General features: G+C 36.7%; 1 long non-coding RNA gene across 1 annotated transcript in view; it reads right to left on the bottom strand.

Annotated features, from left to right (window-relative positions):
* LOC139802441 (uncharacterized) overlaps nucleotides 1-20,849 on the bottom strand; it is a 67,225-nt gene that overhangs the window by 3,576 nt on the left and 42,800 nt on the right. The window contains exon 3 of the long non-coding RNA XR_011728620.1: nucleotides 276-523. This is a non-coding gene — a long non-coding RNA (uncharacterized lncRNA). The remainder of the gene's footprint in view (nucleotides 1-275; nucleotides 524-20,849) is intronic.

Below are 20,849 nucleotides of genomic sequence, written 5' to 3'. Positions count from 1 at the left end.
AGACACTGACAGTTGGAAAGGCCTAATGACCAGCTGGATAGAATTTAAAAAAAAAAAAACAAACAAAACACAACAACACAACCCATGTCGGTTAGTAATAAATTTTCCAGACTTTTATAGGCATCTTGTATCAGCTTCATTATTTCATTCTACCATCAAAAAATCCTATTAAAAACCCCTCCAAACAATGAAAAATCCCACAAAACACAGAACAAACACAGCACGTAACACAACTGAAAAGAATTTGAGACTGAGACTTGCTTGATTATACTCACAGAACAGCACATCCTAAGTCGTGCAGGTCAGTATTGTGCAAATGATGAACATTTTTCTGAAGATCTAACATCAGTTTTTGTAACAGCAGCCTTTGATTCTCTGTAAACCATCCATAGGTATGCAGTGGTACTCTGAAGGAACAGAGGCAAACCAACATAGATCCATTGCACACGTGTAAATCCTCAGAGAGAGTTTGCTGAGACTCGAGTTATTCTCACCATGGAGAAGCATTTATTTCCTCAAAGTGCTGCAGGATGCAGATAACAAAGATGAATAAGTGACAGTCATGAGAAGACAGCATGATGGAGCAGCTCATGTTTACAAAGAGTTGGAAGTGTCAGTGAAAGAAAGCCCTCCAAAAGGGAATGAGAAGTAAATATTAGCCCACCACTCTCATCAGTTGCACCAAAGCTTTTTAAAGGCTAACGTACAAAATCTTTTTTATTCCACATCAAATCATTGAGTCCTAGATTAAGATAAGGTGAAAAGGACTTCTGGAAAGCATTTGGTCCAAGCTCCAGACTCAAAGCAGGGGCTGGTGCTCAGGGCCTTCAGTGATTCTGCTTTTTATAAAGTTGGATTTCAGTAAAACAGTTATATTTGAACCATGTAATAGAAGTTAAAAATGGCAAAGGGGAAAAAAAAAAAAAAAAAAAAAGGCTCAGACAGCAGCAAGCCTTTTTTGCTATTTTAACTTTGGGGGTTTGCCCCTGTATTTAGAAATTAAAACACCACCTATAGGATTTATGGGGAAAAATACTCACTGCTTCTGCAATTTCATAGCCCCAGGCATAGAGTGCCAAATAGGAGTTATAAATATATCTTCCACATAACTTGAAAAAGCACAAAACTTGAAAGCCTAGGCTGGCCCAAAGTTCAGATAAACTTAGGTATAAGTAAGCAATACCACCAGTTATTCCTGCAAAGGATGGATCAGCCCAAAGCATGTTTCCAAAGGGCAGCAAGTTCTTTTTTCTAGCCAAGATCTTCCAGGTTTTAGTCCTTATACTTCACATTCTTTCTCTGTCAAGTCAATGAGACTTCCTACTGCCTGTTTGTGCATCAGAGATCAAAATGACTGAGATTTGTGTAAACTCAGCCTTTAGACCCCCTTTTACAGCTCTGCAACTTGACATTGAAGTCTGTATCAACAGAAAGCCTGTCCAAAAAAACCCCCACTTCAGCTCAGCTTTTTTCACATCCTGAAAAGGTCTCCCCCTTCCTTTCCCTTAATATCACTGTCATCACTCTCCCTAATCTCCACTACTTTGTATTATACTCACAATAAGCTGTTTTAAAGATTGATTAATAATCGAAGCAGAGCCAAGGCATTTAATCAATCTGAACAACAGATTATTGCTTTGTGTACCACAAAGAAAGACAGATTATCCTTTTATTATTGATTAGGCTGGCTACACTCCTGCCAGTTCCACTGCCTTTATTTCTAAATATTTTTGCTCAGCAAGTTTTTCTTGGAGCTTTATACATATTGATCAGCTTTCTAATGTAATCCCCTGACCTTTCTTGGATGATATAATAGCGTTACAATACATTTTAGCCTATTTACAGTGCTTTCTTCCCTCATATAAAATACTCTGAGAATACTTGTACATTTCATAGTCTTTTTCACTTTTCCTTTGTTCAAATGCAATACATTCAGTCTTTAATCTTGACACTTCCAGAGAAGTGGTTACAATTTTAAGGTAAGTACCAAGGTTGCATCGTTTCACAAATAATGGGTCTTGGCACTGGGCTGCAGGAATAGAAGTGCTGCAGGAGTAGACTACTTCAAAAATTGGATAGGGAAGTACACTTCAGTGAGAATAATAAAAAAATTACTAATTCAGAATGAGAACTAGTTTGAGCTGAGCAAAAAGAAATACACAACATTACTAATAAAAATTAATTTAAAATGTTCAAATACCAGCAGATATAAAGAGGAACATTGTATGCAAAGCATGAAGCAATTTTTCTACCTTCTCCAGTTATTTCAGTATCCTCATATACATTAGATTCTCACAAGCACAGCAGCAAAATCAAAATCTTTAGAAAACATGTTGGGAGACGTGGAAAGAAAAAAAAGTCTTTATATGGAAAATGCATGTTCATAAACTTGATAGTTAAAAAGCTACCAGAAAGATAAAAAGAGACCATAAGTTCCACATCTACTGAATAGTAGAAGAATGGTGCCTTTTCTCTGCTGCCAGGGAAACAGATCAGAAGCAATCAGTTCTTTTCACTGTTAGTGAAGAACTGGATCATGCCACTTAATACAATTCTGGAAACTATTTCACTAGAGATTTTAAAGCAGAGATAAAGATTTATGAGACAGTTCAATAGATTCCATGACCTCTCAAGTTTCCTTCAGCCCTGTTTTTTGATTTTGTGAATGCTTTCCAACAAAAAATGTACAGGCATTGCTAGCACTAGAATTTGTTTATTCTCAGATTTACCAGAATGAACCAAGTCAACTTTATGTGAAACAGTTGTGTTAAGAATTTGCTCTCTAACCTTGACTTCAACTATTGAAGCAGAAGGCTATTATTCTCTGCTCAAAGTATCAGCATCATGTACCAAGATCTGAAGCAAAATGGAGACAAGAGCACAAATGCAATTCTTCAGTGTTGTTACTTCAGGACATTTGCTATGTTAACATCACTATACAAATATTGTGTGCTCTAAAACTGGAATTCCTACTTCCCCAAGCGAGTTCCCACTTAGCAGTATAAGATCATAATTCCTTATTATGCTGTGGAGAGTTGAAAAAATACACTCTTCTAATTAATCTTGCTTATTTACCAATGCATCCATTTGTTTTCAGAGATCTATGATCTTCTTGAGCGATCTGCATGGATTCATCCCTTCTGAGACTCAGCTTAAGTAACCTGAGGCCCTGCTGACAGATCTGACTCTCCCTCTTTAATTGCAGGCCCCAGAAGTAATTTAAAAGACTACAACATTTATTGATTAAGAAACACACTACTGAAAAACTAATAAATCAATTAAACAAGCTAGCTAACAAATACACAGCTATCATTAATTTAGAATTCTGTCATTTTGTGCACTAACACACACACAGCCATTACGTGTCACTCTTAAATGTTACAAATCACACCCAACTACCATGGAATTAAATCCTGTGCCTCCTTAGGTGCTGTTCACAGCTGTGAATCGTTGAGCACTTTTCCACTGAGCCTTCCTAATAGAGAACTGACAAGTGTTAGTGATGAAGCAGGAAACCAGAATAAAGTACCTGATTTAGTTGCTTAATAAACTTGAGACTCTGGCCAAGACTCCATCCTTCCAGAGGCCAAGATGAAACCCCTGGGCAGAGCAATGATATTAAAGGGCCCGGGCACAGACTGCTGCTGGGTAGCAAAAGAGCAATGGGCTCCTTTTCCAGACCAGAACACTGGAGTGTCAGGCTGGATGCTGCTGCTACCTGGCAAGGTTCAGTGTGCTGTAAGGGCTGCACTACTGCTAGAAGAAGATGACTCAGAAGATGACTCTTCTAGAAGCAGCAACCAGCACTCAGGCTGTGCACAGCAGCAAACCAGAAATTCTGCTCTGTAGCTTTTTTTCCTTCCCTTGCAGTTCCCTGCTTTGCCATTTCTCACCCTTACACTTTCACAGGAACATTTTTATCCACCTGACCCTCTCCTCCCAGAATGACCAAATTCTGCCTGTGCTGCTGAAAAGCCTTGCAGCTAGCATCACACCAAACCAGAATAAATCAGCTTTGAGAGAAGTCTAACAAGACAGAAGCAGAAGCATGTCCCTTGCCAAGAACATCCTAGCTTCTAGATTATGTATTAAGTTGGCAAAAAAAAAAAAAGCTAAGATCACTTCAAAGCATTTGTAACAGGAAAAAGCATTCCCACCCAGTACTTCTTTATTTATTTCATAATTCTGCCACAGCACACCCTGAGGAATTTGTTTCTTCTTTCCATTCTGGTTCAACCTACTATGCAGTGAGACCAAGGTCTCCCTGTAGACAGTATCTTTTCTCTTAAAAGAAAAAATGATTCATCTTACTTTGCTGTTTGTCTAACATGTCTAGTTAGTTTCAAAAAAATTTTTTTTTCATTTAAAAAGCCTCTCCAATATCTGATCACTGTCATCCATTACACACTGATAGACAGTGCTTATTTTTGAAAAGTAGATGGATGTCAAAATTAAAATGGACTAAGCCAGTTCTGATTATCCTGAACATCTGTGTTAGTTCCAAAAAGAGGAGGAGAGAGAGGCAGGCCTCTGGGGTTAAGAAGCTGTTCCTGGGGAGCAACTGAATGATACCAGAAACTTTGTTATGTACTGGGGAAGAAACCACAGTGTGATGCTGACAATCTTGGGCTTGAGAAGAGATCATGCCTTCCCCTTCCTGGGAAAAGTAGGGAAAAAACACAATTCTCAGCAAGGACAAGAAAAACTTCCCCATGATAAGACAAGGGTGTGTGATGTTCCCCACTATTCCTAAAATGAACAAGTTGACTGAGAGCAAGGACCTGTCCCAAAAGGATGCAGGAGAGGACAGAGATTTAGAAATCTTTTCCATATATCACCAAAATATTTGAGGAGCTGGGTAATTCAGTGTTCACTCTAATAAAGCTGGGTTTTTTTTTTCCTTTAAAAACCTTTGGATTTGCTAAGAGCTTCTTATCAAGCAAGACCTGAGTGGACTCATCTCAAAGTTCTGGCCACATCAGATTACGTGGGCATTACGAAGACTGAATGGTGACACCAACAGTGTCTTTGTGCTTTTAATCCAAGGCTAGAAATATAGATTGGTCTTATTTCAGCCTTACATCCAACTATGGAGAAATTGATAAAGTGTTCACAGCAAAGGACTATATTTTCAATACTCTCCCACTGGATTTATTGCAATGACATATACTGAAATGTCATCTGTCACTAGTCCAATTGAACAGAACATTTTATCAATGACCACCATTGCATCTGTTTGGTCCCTAGCTGCAAAGACAAAAAGGCTTGGCTTGCACATTTTTCTGCTCTTCTCTCTACATATTTGTAACAATTCCTGTTGTGATAATGCTTACACGTTATTCAATAAGAGTAAGCTATGCAAAATAGCAGTTCTCATATTGCTAAAGCAATTACACAGTGAAATGGAAATTTTTAATAGGTATATTAAGAACTAAGGCCACCAAAAACATACTTTCCACATATATTTTTTCTAAGCAATGAACAATAATATTCCTGCCAGATAGTTATATACTAATGATGCTGTTAATTCTGTGTGCTGCCTGAAATAATAGCATGAATCTGTGGGTCAGAAGTAAATTTTTTTTAGTAATCCTGTAAATTCCCTGCTCAGTTCATTAATTATTACATTACTTTTCCTCTTCAAAGAGGAAACAAAAAGGCTTATGTAGGGTCATGCTCTGGGTACAGAAAATTTTCATTCAGTTATCATGGTAAGCTGAGGCACACAGTCTATTGCTGGGATGTCTGTCTTGAGGTGGTCCTGAAACACTGTCAATAATACTGAAGAAAGATAAATTTCATAAATAATGCTTGCAGAAAGCTTTCAGCCCCCATATTAGCTCAGAAATGCTCTACATTCACTAACAGGAATAACAAAATTTTAGAAACAATGGACTGTTCTGCTCCCAGCATTCACATCAGCCAAGACATCTCACTATGTAACTGTAAAACTAATGGCATCCTTTCATAAACTGGAATTAGTTATTTTCTCACAATACTGGTTTAATTACACTTTCAAACTGGTGTGGGTTTTTCTTTTCTCCAAGGTTCCAAACCTCTACTAATGGCCCTTTCACCTACTGTTTTCATTCAGCAGTCACATTTTTCACCTGTGGTTCTGTTTATTGGCAGGTTTAGCAATGTGTCTGGAAAGCTTTTTGCAGACAAAAGCAGTCTTCACTCCAAATCTACTGGAAGCTGCATGGATTAAGTTAGCACAATACAGAAATCAAGTCAATAAACTTAGTGAAAGGCATGCTAAAATTAACTTAATTTCTGTTTCATATTGCCCATATTGCCACAGCTTCTGGTTGGCTCAGTGCTGACTTGGCAGACATTTCTCTTTGCCTGAAAAATGCAGACCAGATTTATCTACTGTTGAGTATCTTTAATCATCTCCAGAAGCTATTATAACAGACTTGTGAGACAAAAAAAATTAAAAATGGACAAAAAATATTTTTAAAACAGTTACTTAAAATACATTTTATTCTTCATAGTGCAGGTGTGCTCACATTACCATTTTAATTTGCATGAGGAGCACATTTCAGAAGTAAATCTGATTAGGCTACAGCTTGTTGGCAGCACACAGTCCTCAGCATCATGTCCTAGCCTACATATTTATTCTTACTGCTTGTTAATCAAGACACTCATTTGTTCTCAGGAGGCTGAACACTCATCTCTGGTAGAGCACCCAAAAAGAAATCTGCTTTACTGTGTGTTCCAGAGTTTGGCAATTTGTTTCTATTATATATTTGGACAAAGATCTTTCAGCAGCAGTACTGGGGGAGGCTAGAGGGGAAAAAAAAGTTTTTGTTCATCCCAGTGAATTTTTTCTTATTTACAAGCTAAACTGGACACCTTCAGATAGAGGAGTTGAACTACTGGTGGAAAGCAACCTCAACATCTCATCTGTGGGTGCAGATCTTGGGTCTAAATCTCTGCAACACCAAAACCATCAAACATTACAATCCTCACATCCCTGATGAGTGTCAAGCATTTGCTTACATGGAATTAGTCCCTTCTGTCAAGCAACCAAAAGTATTTTTGGAAGAATGCAAGGCTGTCAAAAAAAAAATTCTCTAAGCAATGACCTCACTGAACCAGTAAATAAAGTGTTCACTAACTTAACCAGTTCATTCTTCACTTATCTAAAAGCAGTTCCCCAATACAAAAATTTCTCAAGTTTTTATTTTGTTTGTATTTATTTATTACAATACTTTTAAAGTTCCAAGGAGGGATCAATACTCAGGTAATAAAACATTCCTCAAGTTCTCCACTAAGTTACCTAAACATCTCCTTTTTCCTCTTGGTGTTATCACCACCCTGTCACCCTCAGTGGCCATGTGGTGGTTGTGTTGATTTTGAGCCTTTGTTTAACAGTTGAAGATTCAAAGCCACAGCTATTAAAGCAAAGAGAAATATTGTCTAATTTCCATTATATGAATTTTGTTATTTACTACTGCTGTACTGACAAAAGGGCAGAATTATTCATGATAATGGAGTACATTAGGCAAAGTCATCTTTCAATTGGTTAAACTAATTTAAGATTAATTCATTTCCTTGCAATAGTTTGTACAGACTCCTAGAAAACATTAACTGTGAATTTCCCATTTAAGCTTTCTTTCTGTCATTCTTCAGGAATTGGTGCATTCCTGTGAAAAGGCTGATCCCAGATTCTTGCAGCCCATCTCAAATATGATTCTGTTGTATATGATCTGCTTCTTGCTCACTCTGAAGAGCAACCACATGGTCTTGTTTGAAAAAGAATTAATGCATAACATCTCAAATATCTAAGATTGAAAACAATATTACTATATACTAATATTATGTAAATATTGTTTACAAAGTCAAAATATTGCATAAAAGCTCACTGGGGTCTCAGAGCTTCATTCCTGCTCTAGTTCCCTAGCAACACAATGGTGCTTCTCTGTCAGACCTTGCAAGCCAGAGATAGTCGTAGAAAGAGTGGCACAAAAAAGCAAAAGTATTCCAGAGGTGAAGACCAGACTACTGACCCATAAAACCTGCATGGACATCAACAGAAATAAAGGGGTCTGGATATTAATCCAAGTGATGCCTGTGCACATATGTGGGATTTTTTTGATGTCCTATTACATCATCTCTCTACAATGCAGCACAGGTACTCACTCACCTGTCAAAACCATGTGGAGACATGGGAATAGATTTCCCTAAATACCAGGCCTGGATGCAGACCTGTTCCATTGCTCATTGCACTATTTCTGAACCCCTTAGCTACAGCAAATCTTGATGAAATATCAAATATAGCATGTGTGGTGGTGGTAAGAAGGTCTTTCACAACACATTTTTTTTCTCCTCTCAACAAAATTCAGTGCCTGCCTATCATAACACCAGTATAAAAAAGAATAAACTTTTCACACTAGGCTTTGGAATATTTTTCACTTTGGCAACACATCAAATGTTTCATGTCTCACAGTTTCAAAAAGTCAAGTGTTGTGGGATGCATAGGTTACAGTTCCACCAACATTGCCAGCTCTGGAAAGGAATTTAAAAGCTCCAGGCAAATAGATCCAACACAGCAAGACAGAACTGGCAGCATTTTACAAACTGTTTGTGTGCCAAAATGACAACGTCAGCCAGTGAGTCAGCTGTATGCCTCTATGTTCCCTGGCACACTAGAAAAAACCCATTATCAGTGGTACTACACAGGGACCAATAATGATATTACTGATACTGCTTTCATGCTCAGTCACAGCAGTAGTATCTGAAGCCTTCTATTATCTTCCTTGTGTTTTCTAACTTCACCCACTGCTGCACAAGGCAGAGACAAAGGAAGTTGCAACACAAATTATATATTCATCCCAGCTAGTACAGCCTAATACAATGAAGTCAGTGCCACAGTGTCACTTGTCACTTTCAGAGCCTGAGATGAAGTGATGCCATCTGCGAGAGAAAATAAAATGAAGAAGTGACTCACAGCATACTCTGATAAAATAGCACAACCAGTCTGAAGCTGGAGAGAAAATGATGGAGAAAGGGCAATCTGAAAGCCACAGCACTAGTCATTACCTCTTAACTCGTATAAAGACACAGTTCACTGTAATCTATAAAAGTGTCACTTGATAAACCTGCTATGCACACCTGTACTTTTATCATAGTTTTATTATACCTGGCAAAAACACCTGCTTTTTTATGACTTTGTTTTTCTGAAGGCCCCATAAGTAGTAGGACCAAGGATATATTTCAAAAATTATAATCTCATTAAGTAAATACAAATTCATATGAGCAACCAATAGATCACTAATAAGAACTTATTTAAAAAATATATGATTGTATAGGCAATGAAACTAATCAAGTACTTCCAACTATCAAGCATTTCCTTTTAGAAAGATATCTGTCCAAAGTGAGAAATCCATATTGTCTCTATTCAAGACAGGTGTTCAAGGAAAAAAAAAAGTAAAAAAATTACACACACAAAAGTAAAAAAAGAAGTGTTGGAATTCTACTTATTCTGCTTTTCTAACAGTTCTATTTATACAATTCTACAATAATTCTGGACATAATACAAGTAATTAAGCTTAAAATGTAGGTACACATTAGCTTTTAAAAGAGTGGAAGAACTGCATTTTTCCATGGCATTAGGTCTTTTTAAATGCTGTAAGCAAATGTTCTGAGATATTCAACAACATCTGGTATAAAACATGCTTTGTGACTATGGAGTAAAATGGGGTTTGTCTTTATTAACCCACCAAAACCCATGCTGCAATACAGGCTTCATCTTGACCACCCCTGGCAAGTTGTTATTCTTATCTTTCTTTAAAACCAACAGATGGCAGCAACTTTGACCTTCATCAACCACATATTCCCCCTCTTTGAAGACAATTTCTCAGAGTTTTTCACTGCTGTGCACACCACTGGAAGAATTCCTCACCAGCATAGTGCCAATAGAAGATAAAATGCACAGCTTTTTAAGGATACTACTGGTATAGTAACAGAGTCCTTTGGTTAGCTCCCCTTGTCCTAGAAAACAGTAATTTGGATCATACTTTGTTAGGCTGCTAAGGGACACATCAGTGCTCTGTTTTGTAACAGATGGTTATTTCTGAGGGTTTAAATTCCTACATCATTCATCACCAACAAATTGCAAAAAATTACTTCATAAGCCACAGCACATTTTTATAAAATCTTAGCAGCTACCAGCAACTCCGAGTTTGCATGAATGCCACTCAACCATATTATACATACACATTCATGTCAGGTGGTCAGAAACTGTAAAATAAATTACTGCTTCTTGCACAGATATTTGATGAGCCATTCAATACCATCAACATGGATCAGATTGCTACATTTTTGCTTGATGTTGTAAAGATATTTCTTTTATCTTTGCTGTAATATGGCATTATTGATTTAGCTTACTAATTTCTCACAGAAACACTGAAAAAGTGTTTCCATTCACCTATGCCAGATGAAGCTACAGGTGTGCAATTATAGATCTCTAAAAGATGCACATTAATGTTTCTACCAGAAAAATGAACAGATGACTGAAAAAAATGGATAAACTGTCTGTTTCCTTTAACAAGATTGAATGGTATACATTTAACTTTTATGTCTGCTTATAGGGAACTTAACAGAATAATTATTTTTCTTTTCTTTCTTTTTTCTTAATTTCTCAAATAATGAAATTACAGATTCTACCCATCTACCACTAGGATGACTTAATCTGGTCACCCATGGTAAAGTTACCTCAATCAAAAATGCTGCAGGTCCTCAGCTGAGCCTTTTACCAGTGCCAGGTGTGTTCCATGTGTGAAATGGAGGGCACTGGCTGAGGCCCCCCCACAGGGGAGAGCATTAACCCCATGCAGTGACAGCAACTTAACTGATGGGTCATGGTGGTTACTATTGAGATCAAACCTTTTTCAACTTCCATAAAATCCAGCTACTGATAACCCAGTAACAGTGACCTTCAGCAAGATCAGCCTTCAAATTTGCCAAAACCTACCAGTTCAACCAAGTTATCTGAATTTCCTGCAACATGTGGCAGGGAAAAAGACCCTTAACAGAATTCAGAACACTGAAACCCTAATGCAATTCCAACTTCCATGCCCTAGTGGGTTTGTTGGAAGGCAGTACCTCAGTGAAATGTCATTTTTATATGTATGCAAAGAACTAGGTTGTCTACCAACGCTGAACATAGAAAAGAGAATCAGAAACACCATGCCTGCTGTCCCTCCACAGGACAAGCCTCTCTTCTAGTCCCTGCTCCTGCCTTGCTGCCCAAGTCTGAGTTAATGACTTACCAAGCAGATGGCTGCTGCTGGTAAATAGATAAATTCCAGCCAGCAGAAAGCATGAAGCTTGGGATCACTGCCATGGTAAAAAATTGAATCCTCAGGAAACAATATTATATAGAGCTTGACACTGCATCTCAAAAAATAAAACCTAAATTTTGAGAGCCCAGTATGCTTCACAAAAAAGCTGATGGTTTTCTTTCTTATGCCTGAAGCCTTGCAATCACTGGGTTTCTGAACTGTAGTTTTTTCATTAGTCTTATGCTTCCAAATATAATCTATTATTTGGCAGCAAAAGCAGCAAAACATTTGTTGCCTCTCAGTACAGCTGCAACCAATTGGATTTTAAAAAATGATATTAAGATCCAACAGTACTCTATCATCTTGATTCTTCCATGGTAACAGGGTTGTATATTTTTTCCTTGGGGGGTGGGGGTTGTAACAGGATGAAGAAATGCATTTCCTGTGTTATCTGCTTTTCCCATTCTCATCCCTCCACACACTGAGAGAAGGGATTAGACTACACTCTACAACTGCATACTCTGAATTTTTAAAAAAATTTGTATGTGCATAAAGCAATCTTTTGTTGTCTTCCTTCTCAACCATGCAGCTAAAAAGAAATTTCAAATTCTGTCATATCTGAACATGATGACAACACTGGAGACTTAACTGTGGCCTTTTTCCTAGAAACTCTGCAAGGAAAACAAGCAAAAATTCTCCCCTTTCATATATCTATGAAAGAGGGTACTGCATGGAGGTTTAAAGTAGTATTTGATTGAGATAAACAAACGAAAAAAAAAAAACCCACAACATTATATAAATTACATAAAAACTAGTATTAGTCCTAGGCTAGAATGCTGTCCTTGCAAAAACAGTGGTCATGTAATTATATGGTCAAATAGACTCAATTTCAAACAAAAAGTATTTTTGTACCATGTATAAAATACCAGCAAAATACAAAGATTAATACAGAAATATGGCATAGTAAGTGCATAACCTAATACATTGAAGTTCTGCCAGAAAACAATAGGAAAAAAATTTCTTTTTTTTTTAGGAACAAATTTTTTTCCTTTCTCAGAGATTGCTAGTGCCAGACCTAGCCCACACTTGTCTCAGACCAACAGTTCCCCTGTTGCACTGCCACCAGCCTCAGCATCCCAAGACCTGGTAAAGGATTCTTCACTTCACTTCCTTACTCTGCCTACAGTGAGGGTTTTTCAGTCAGTCTGATTCTGTCTGAAAAAGAGTTAAATAAAACCACAGAATGTCCCAACCATGCAGTGGCTATAGTCTTAACATTATAGCCCTAAAACATACTGAAATACCTGCAATAGCAAAATCATGCCTTATTTAAAAATTTTTGCATCAGATCCTTCCTATTCAGTAAAAAAAAAAAAAAAAAAAAAAAGGGTAGGTCCCAGATGAGTTGACAAGCCCCAGATTAGGCAATTCCTCCATTTCTGAACTGCAATTTACCTCTGCAAAGCATTCAAGAAAAAAATGCAATTTGAGATTACCAAAGACAAGGACACTCATTGGAGCCAAGTGTTCCAAAGCAATAGGGCTCATTTGTCAAATAAGCCCAATTAACTTCTTGTTTTATGTAATATTAAACGTGAAAAAAGAAATGCCCCACCCATGCAGAACCACAAGAAGCCCAAGTGACAACATAATCACCTTTGTTTGATAACACTTCAGATAAGGACCAGAAGGTGTAGAGTTTACCTTACAAGTGGAGAACAAACCAGGAATGCTGCAATACCCCATCTTTGGCCTCTAGGACAAATATAGTTTGATAAGATGAAGTTGCTCAACATGTTTCTGTCAACTTTGTGGTTTACTAGACATACGTTTGGAGCTCAATATATTGGAATCAGGTAAATGATTTATATACAGAGTGGGAGAGAAATTATAATAGTAAATGAAGTTATATTCTGCTGCTTTAAATTCATCCCAGCATCTAACATTGATTCTTCTGGTTTACTTGATCAATATTTAAGCTAGTCAACTTGGACATATATTTCATAGTTCCTGGCAATTGTTATTCTTATTTGTAGTAATTTTCCCATGGATTACAGCTTTATTAGCTGCTCAGAGTATCCTACCAATTGGAAATACTAAGATAAGGAGGATTTGATACCAAAATAAGCGAAGCCAAAATAAAATTTTCTGCCTTCATCTTCGGTTCACACTACAAGTCAGAGACTCTTTTCTTGTGAAATTGGACCAGTTTCCTAAATTTTAAACAGTTGGGCCAGGACAAATATATTGAAGGCATTAATGGAATGACAACTTCACTTTCAGTGCTTGACAAGACTGTGGATCAGTCATTTGTTGAGTGACTTTTCAGGGAAGGCAGCTGAAAGAGTATTTAAAAATACAAATCAAACAAAACTCAGCACAGGAGATAAAGTTTTTTTCATCCACTGTATCATGTACATAGAAGCCTATAACAGCATTTTTAAAGTCACTTTGAGAAGCACCAGCTGATGGCAAACAGGGTCACATTTCATATGTACTAGAGCAAGGGTGATTCACAGCAGATGTCTCAAAACAGAGTTTTGGCAAAAGACTTCTGGATCCATATGTGCCCCATTAGTGTGTTAAGGGTTCTGAATTATCAAACACCACAAGGTAGAAGTAGGCATGTTGGCAGCCTCTGATCAATACTGTTATGACACATACTCCCTGTACCAGCCCAGTTATAACTGCTAACTTCAATGTGCACAACAGATTTCTTTGCCTGGTGTTTCTGTTCACCATTTATTCTGCAAAAGAACATCGGATAAACTGAATTGCAGCCATAACTGAACTTCAATATCACTGCATTTTTTTTAATAACAAGCTCTCAGAGCCATCCAAGCACACGCTTATACTCCTGTGAAGTAAAAGCTAAGGTATAAGAAAATGTATGTTTGCAGAAGATGTGGCACTTATTCACAGGCATCACTGTTAAGGTACTTTTTTTCAGCTATAAGTAACTATTACAGGTTTTTTCAAACTTATATGAAACAATAGATACAATGCCACTCAGATCTCCTGAGGAAATATGTACAGATACTGGATCATGGATTTAGAATGTCTTAGTATAATGCACCATCATGTGAAGCATCTCAATTTTTTGGTAACTATTACAAATATGAATTCTTTTGAAGGAAATGTTGAAGAACAATACTTGAAATATACCTATTTTTAAAAAAATATCAAGCAAGGACACAAATTTTTAATAACTTGTTCCTAATCTTTTTTAAGTTTGTATTGGCTTTTTTTTTTTTTTTTAAATGGACTTCAACTTTAAGCTATATAGTTTTGATTCTTTTAGAACAACTTTTGGAAACAGAGACTACTCTGAAGAAAAAAATGTTTTGAGACAAAATCCAGAGCTGATCAAAATAAAGAAAAAAATGCCTAAAACAACAAAGGGGCAATTCTGAGCACTTTTTGAATCTGACTGAATCATTCAGTTGCAGCTGTGAGACAAAAATGAAGATTAAATTGTAATGTGGGACATAACTGACTTCTGACTGAAAGGCAATCTTAGAAGTGGTGCATCAATATAAATGGGAAAACTATTGACATTGCTACCTTCTGTTTTATTGCTAGAGAAACACCCTAATTAAATTATGCATAGCTTCCCATATTTGTAAATAAATGCTTCATTGGTAATTTATTGCATCCAATCTGAAAAGAGTTCACTTAATATGGCAGTAATTTCACAAATATTATAAAGCTTTACTTTTGAGGCACCAGTGAATTACAGAGCTTAATTCCCTCTTCACAAGTACATCATAGCAGCAGATATATTAAAAAAGACCTAAAACCCAATTTAACTGAAATTAATTCCCCATCCACTTTTCTTCAAAATCTGTAATTCAGGATATTATCTCATATGTACTATATAAGTGTATATATAATATATAGATATATTAGTATATATAGCCAAAGGGTAACTGGATATAATTCACCTTATTTTTTCCCCTATTCTTTTGCTTGGGGTCTTCCTGGCAAGACACACAGATCACAAACTTGAATTTGACATGTCAAAGGAGTTTTGCATGATTAGCACACAGGTACTTCGATTAGCACCATGGATTTTCACTGGTTTTCATATTTAATGAATGTAACTGTTTTATGTTAAATGTAAGGCATTTTGGTTTTTTCACATCCTACATTGTAATAAAATTTCAATGTTTGAAGAGCTTGCTTTACCTTAGACAGCACAGAAGTCTGAGAGTACCAAAGTACAGGGAATGGATCACCTTCCCATCTCCAAGTGGATTAGCCCTACAGTTAAGAGGCCATACTTCAAGGATTTGCATTTGAACCACATTTTAAGTAAGAGCTACAAAATTTAGACCTCATATGTGCTGCTGGTAACACTGCATTCCTGCTCTGCAAAGTCACAGCATCATTACTGTACTCCAGGACATAAAGGCATTGCTGCTAATGCATATCATGTCTTACACAGAAACAAATGAAATCCAACTTTACATCAAGGTCTGCAACTATTAAAACCTTATTAAACTGACATTATTTACTTGACTGTTCATCACCCTCTGCAGTCTCATTGTTTCATTAAAATTATGTTATGCTACTGTTTGGCAACTTACTACAGTTATAACCTTTTCCTGGTTTCCCCTTCAGTTACCATTTCTGATAGCTCCAGTCACAATGTATTGCTCAAAATCATCATCCAATTTGCAGAATTCAAATTGCTCTGCTTTTTTTTGCCCTTGCTCTGTGGTCAGAACACACTTCAGTTCTCAGTAATCATGCCATGTTTATATTCTGAAGTGACAGAACTTAAACATACACAAATGGCAATCAAATCCTTACAGAGTCTTTGAAACTCCTATTTTCTGATTTTTGTCCCTTCTTTGGGACACTTTGGTTACACTCCCCAGGCTTCACCATCCCCTGCTCCCCAGCAGCTCACGTGTTCCTATGACCCCATCTCCCAGCACAGTATTAGCTGCCTGATGAGGAGGCAGGGGCAATGCTCATGCCATTTTCCTTCCCCTAACATGTCAGCACAATCAGAAGTGTTACCAAACAAGTAAGCAAGCACTTCTTCGTTGTTCCAGGCCCTCAAAAATGAATTTAGTCCATCACATAAGCCATTTTTACAGGAAACCCACATGGCCCCAGTAACAGCCTACTGCAGTTTCTCATGGTTGCTTGTCTGCAATCTCAGCTGTGTCTCTTAAGTAACATTCTCTTATTTCCTAACACTTTTACTTTATATCCTCAGTATTGACTTGACAGAAGCAAATCTGAAGTATGAGTTTCTACCTCCTGCACAAGTTTGCATGTCATCAGGGACCAGATGTATTGAAACATGATATATTTTTGTACTGAAAAATCAACAACGTATTTCCAAGTATCATGCTACAATTTCTATACTACAGTTAACATATCCACAACTCATATTTCCCACTTACAAGCAGTGAAACCAAAGTATCTATTATTTGCACAGGTATGGGGTACTTCCCAAGAAAAGTTCTTTTGGAAACAGTTAACTTTCATAAGGCTCCATTCAAATAAGAATTAAAATTCTGTTAGAACAGTTGAAGGACCAGCTTAACCTGTTAATTCATAAACTTCCATACAACATTTGAGTTAAAATAACAGTAGTTTAAATAATTCCAGTAGGGGACAAAAAAATAAGATTAGTACTGTTACTTTTCTTATAAGGCACAACTTGATAAATTTAAGGTACTCATGGCTGCAAGAAATCACAGGAATATATTCAAGCACAGGATCAGTCTTTGTTGTATAACAAGCTCCAAAGAGATTGTTATTAGTCACAGACCCTAATTCCCACTCATACAGAAATCTGTGCTCAAAATAATACCTCCAAAGGAAGTACATGTTCTTGTACAAGAAGCTACTGCAGGGTGAAATTACCGATGTATCACATAAAAGCCAGGATATTTACCATTTTTTGTTAATTCAACTATGTTTTAAACCCAGAGTCTTCATGTGCTCTAGATTTTGGCCATAACATGCTAGAAATTAATTTTATAGCTTAAATTTACTAAAACTTGAGCAGGATACATTTCCAGAAGAACAAGCAGCACATTAGACAGCAGGTTCATCACTTCCCAGCAAGCAGAACAACTTTAAATGTGTAATCTAAGCTGAACTGTGCTTTTATCAGTATGCTTTAACGTGTGAAATCTCATTAGCAGGGAAGAACTACATGCTTCCCAGGGAGAAATTTAATATTTGCAAATTTAGTACTTGCTACAGAACAAGAATATTTCATTGCTGATAATTCTTAACTTGCTTAAGTCAAGCATAGGGGTACAGAAAGGTTGATGGAGCCATCATCATAAGGACAAATGTTACTTTATTAGAGAACATACAGGGGCATCTCAGCTCTCAGTTTCCAAGAAAGGTTAAGACCAAAGACCTGAGACTACCCACACTGATAACTAGTAAAAAGAAACTTTAAAAAGGAATACAGGTTCATTTATAAGTTTTGTTTCTTTAAAGCCAACGAAATTATGTAGATATGTAATAAGGACATAAACCAAAAGAACAAGCTGTTCTCAACAGAAAAGTAAATATCTGCTACTTAAATAGAATTAACCTGTATCTATGACCAACTCACTGTCCTAGAGCTCCACATGGTCCATTAAGAAACACTCCTCCATCAGAAAGAGCAAGTAACCACATAGCAAGCTAAACAAGCCAAGAGACTGGCTGGTAAACCCATTTACTTGCATGACTAGAACGATTTCTGAAATGTGATCATGAGTACATGATTATTCAGCAGGGCTCAATTAAATAGTGCTTGATTAAGCAGGATCACTTCAGGAATACATATTGCCCATAACATTTATCAAAACAAATATACCTAGAACAAGCGATGTTTTTACTTGAACTATTATGACAGGAGGTGCAGCATTAATAAAAAAATAAGAAAAAAACCAAAAAAAACAAAGCTAAATGACTGAAATCCAGAGCTGTTGTCACAGCATAGCATGGGCACAAAGTGAACAACTGCATTAAACATTCGTGTCTTTAACCACAGAAAGAAATGTCTCAAGCACCAGAGATATTGTAGGTTCACTAGACTGGTGCATCCAAATTCCCATTTAGTTCACAGAAGTGAGAACTGTACCTCCTTATCACTCCCACTAGTGAACACACAACAGTTCACATCTTGAAATAAGTATGTTAACCTGGATTCCTTTTGGACAAAATCAAACTACAGGCTGTTTTCAAGTAACACACTCGATGTATCCTCATCACTATCAAGTTTTTGAGCCTACAGAACCAGATTAGAACTAGTTTTAAATACACATTCCTTTTTCCACCCCAACTGCAGGGCTATCATCTGCACTGACTTACTGCACAAGCTACGCCCACTTCACCACAATAGTTGCTAATGGACACACAGTTGAAGTTTGATTGTCTTCTGGAACATCTCCAGAACTGAATTTGCTTGCTGAGAGTCTTGGCAGAGTTTCTACAAAAAGCAAGGCTGCTTCAGCAGAACACTAAGCACAAGATTCAGCCATCTGGGGGGACTGCAGCAGTGTATTGACAATTGATGGTAATATAGTTAAAAGTAACTAAAAATGCTTCAAATTGATCTGCTTCATTCACTAATCTTGTGTTTCTAAGAAAAGTTCTTGTATTGTTCCACACTTCCAGCATAAAATACTATTTACAAGCAGGTCACTGAAAGAAGAGGAACTGTTTTGCACCTGTGTGCTAATATACACTTCCTTTGCAAGCACAGCTTTTCACAGTTAAGTGCCTCACACTGTCATGGTTCTTTTAATTACAAAACCACCTTCAGCTTTCTGAAATAAGCACTTTTCCCATTGCTTTCAGGAAATGAATATATTTACTTTGAATGTACTTTACTTGAATTAAATTAGGTCAGTTAGCAAAATGCTTCTCTGTTGCGACCAAAAAGATTCAATGTTGAAATTTTGATCCAATTTTAAGATAACGGTTTTATCTGAGACTAAGGAGCTAGCCATAAGCCCCAAGCAGCTTACATGTCAGATTCAAGTATAAATCCTCATAATTCACAGTTATAAACTGACCCTTCCACCAAAATACCCCAGTAAATAAGCAACTCTCCTATCACCAGAAGAAAAACAGACTCAAAAAAGCTTTTCAATATACTTTCAATTGGGAAGCATTTTTATCAGTTCAAAAGCTGAGCCTCAGTTATCAAGATCTTGATATTTTTCTGGGATTTTGAATTGTTACCTCCATAACAAAACAAGTAGTTTCTTGCCAGTTGAAAAAAAAACCCACATTGTTAGCTCTTATCAGTAATGTAGGATTATTTGTTCCTTTGACTTCAGTGTATTTCTTATGAATTATATCAAAAGAACTTTTCTGAGATCTATCATATGAATTTTTCTTGTTTACCTTTACCAAAAGAGTTTAGTTCATAGCAAGGTACTCGCTGCTGAAAGGCTGATTTTTCAACTTAACAGGTCCATCAGTTCTAAACATGAAAACAAAAATATCAGAAAATAACTTCAAGATTCATATTTTTTAACTTATTTCCTTTGTGTATGATTTTACAACTTGAAAACAAGTGCAGCAGTTGGAGCATGGTTTCTGTATTCATTAGTGAACACCTATAAAAATTTTTTTTTAAAAAAAGGACTATATAACTGTTTGGTGTTTTTTTTTTTTTCTGAAGGAATTCAGAATACCTCTTCCACCTTAGCCTTGTTAAGTATCTTGGGTATTATCACTTTAATCATGGGCAAAAATAAATTCCAATTACCTCTATCCACACATGAACACTTCATTGTCAGTCGTGCTAAAGACAGTTTTAGAGAATAATTTCAGTATTTGTGGCATGAAAGCTTAGTGAAAAAATAGACTGTAACTGCCCTTGTGAGTGCAATAATCAATGAACATGATAATCATGAATTTTCATGTAGAGCTTGATCTCATGTCCTCGTTTTCTCACTACTCCTACCTGGCAAAATTACTTTCACTCTCTTTGCAGTTAACTCATTTGCCCTCACTGCCTGTTCTCCTTTACTTTTTAAGTAAAAAAAAAAAACAACTAATTGCAAGATATCACGTTGTTTGCAGCTGAAAAGATGAACAATTTCTTGATAAATCTGAAATACCATGCACATGATCATATGCTCATACACCAGATACCTAGAGCATCATAGCTTTACCTATGGCATCTTTAATCTGTACTTATGTAAACACAAAAAGCCCCGGGCCCAAAACACACTGGACACCATTAGACAATTTTAAAAAAATGTATAACCTATTTTAAAATTATATCATCATACAACTGGGACCCATTTATCCTGCCTCAGTCCTTCAGCCTGCTGGCAGCACTGGTGTCACTGGGAGTGAGGCTCTATATTCCCTGAGTGCAGTTCCCTTGCAGTTCATGTCATTTAGATGATAACTTAAAAGCCTCATTATGTTAGAAGTAAATGCTTGAAGTTTTCATTTACTCCTCATTCTCAGAGGAAAACTTGCTACAGAGTAAGAAGGAAAAAAAAAAAGGGGGGGGGGGGGGAGAGACTTGTCATCTGAGTGTGTATTAATAGCCATTTGCAATTTATG

The sequence above is a fragment of the Heliangelus exortis genome, chromosome 14 (assembly GCF_036169615.1).
Source record: "Heliangelus exortis chromosome 14, bHelExo1.hap1, whole genome shotgun sequence".
Taxonomy (NCBI): Eukaryota; Metazoa; Chordata; class Aves; order Apodiformes; family Trochilidae; genus Heliangelus; species Heliangelus exortis.
This window is presented reverse-complemented; position numbering and strand designations above follow the sequence as displayed.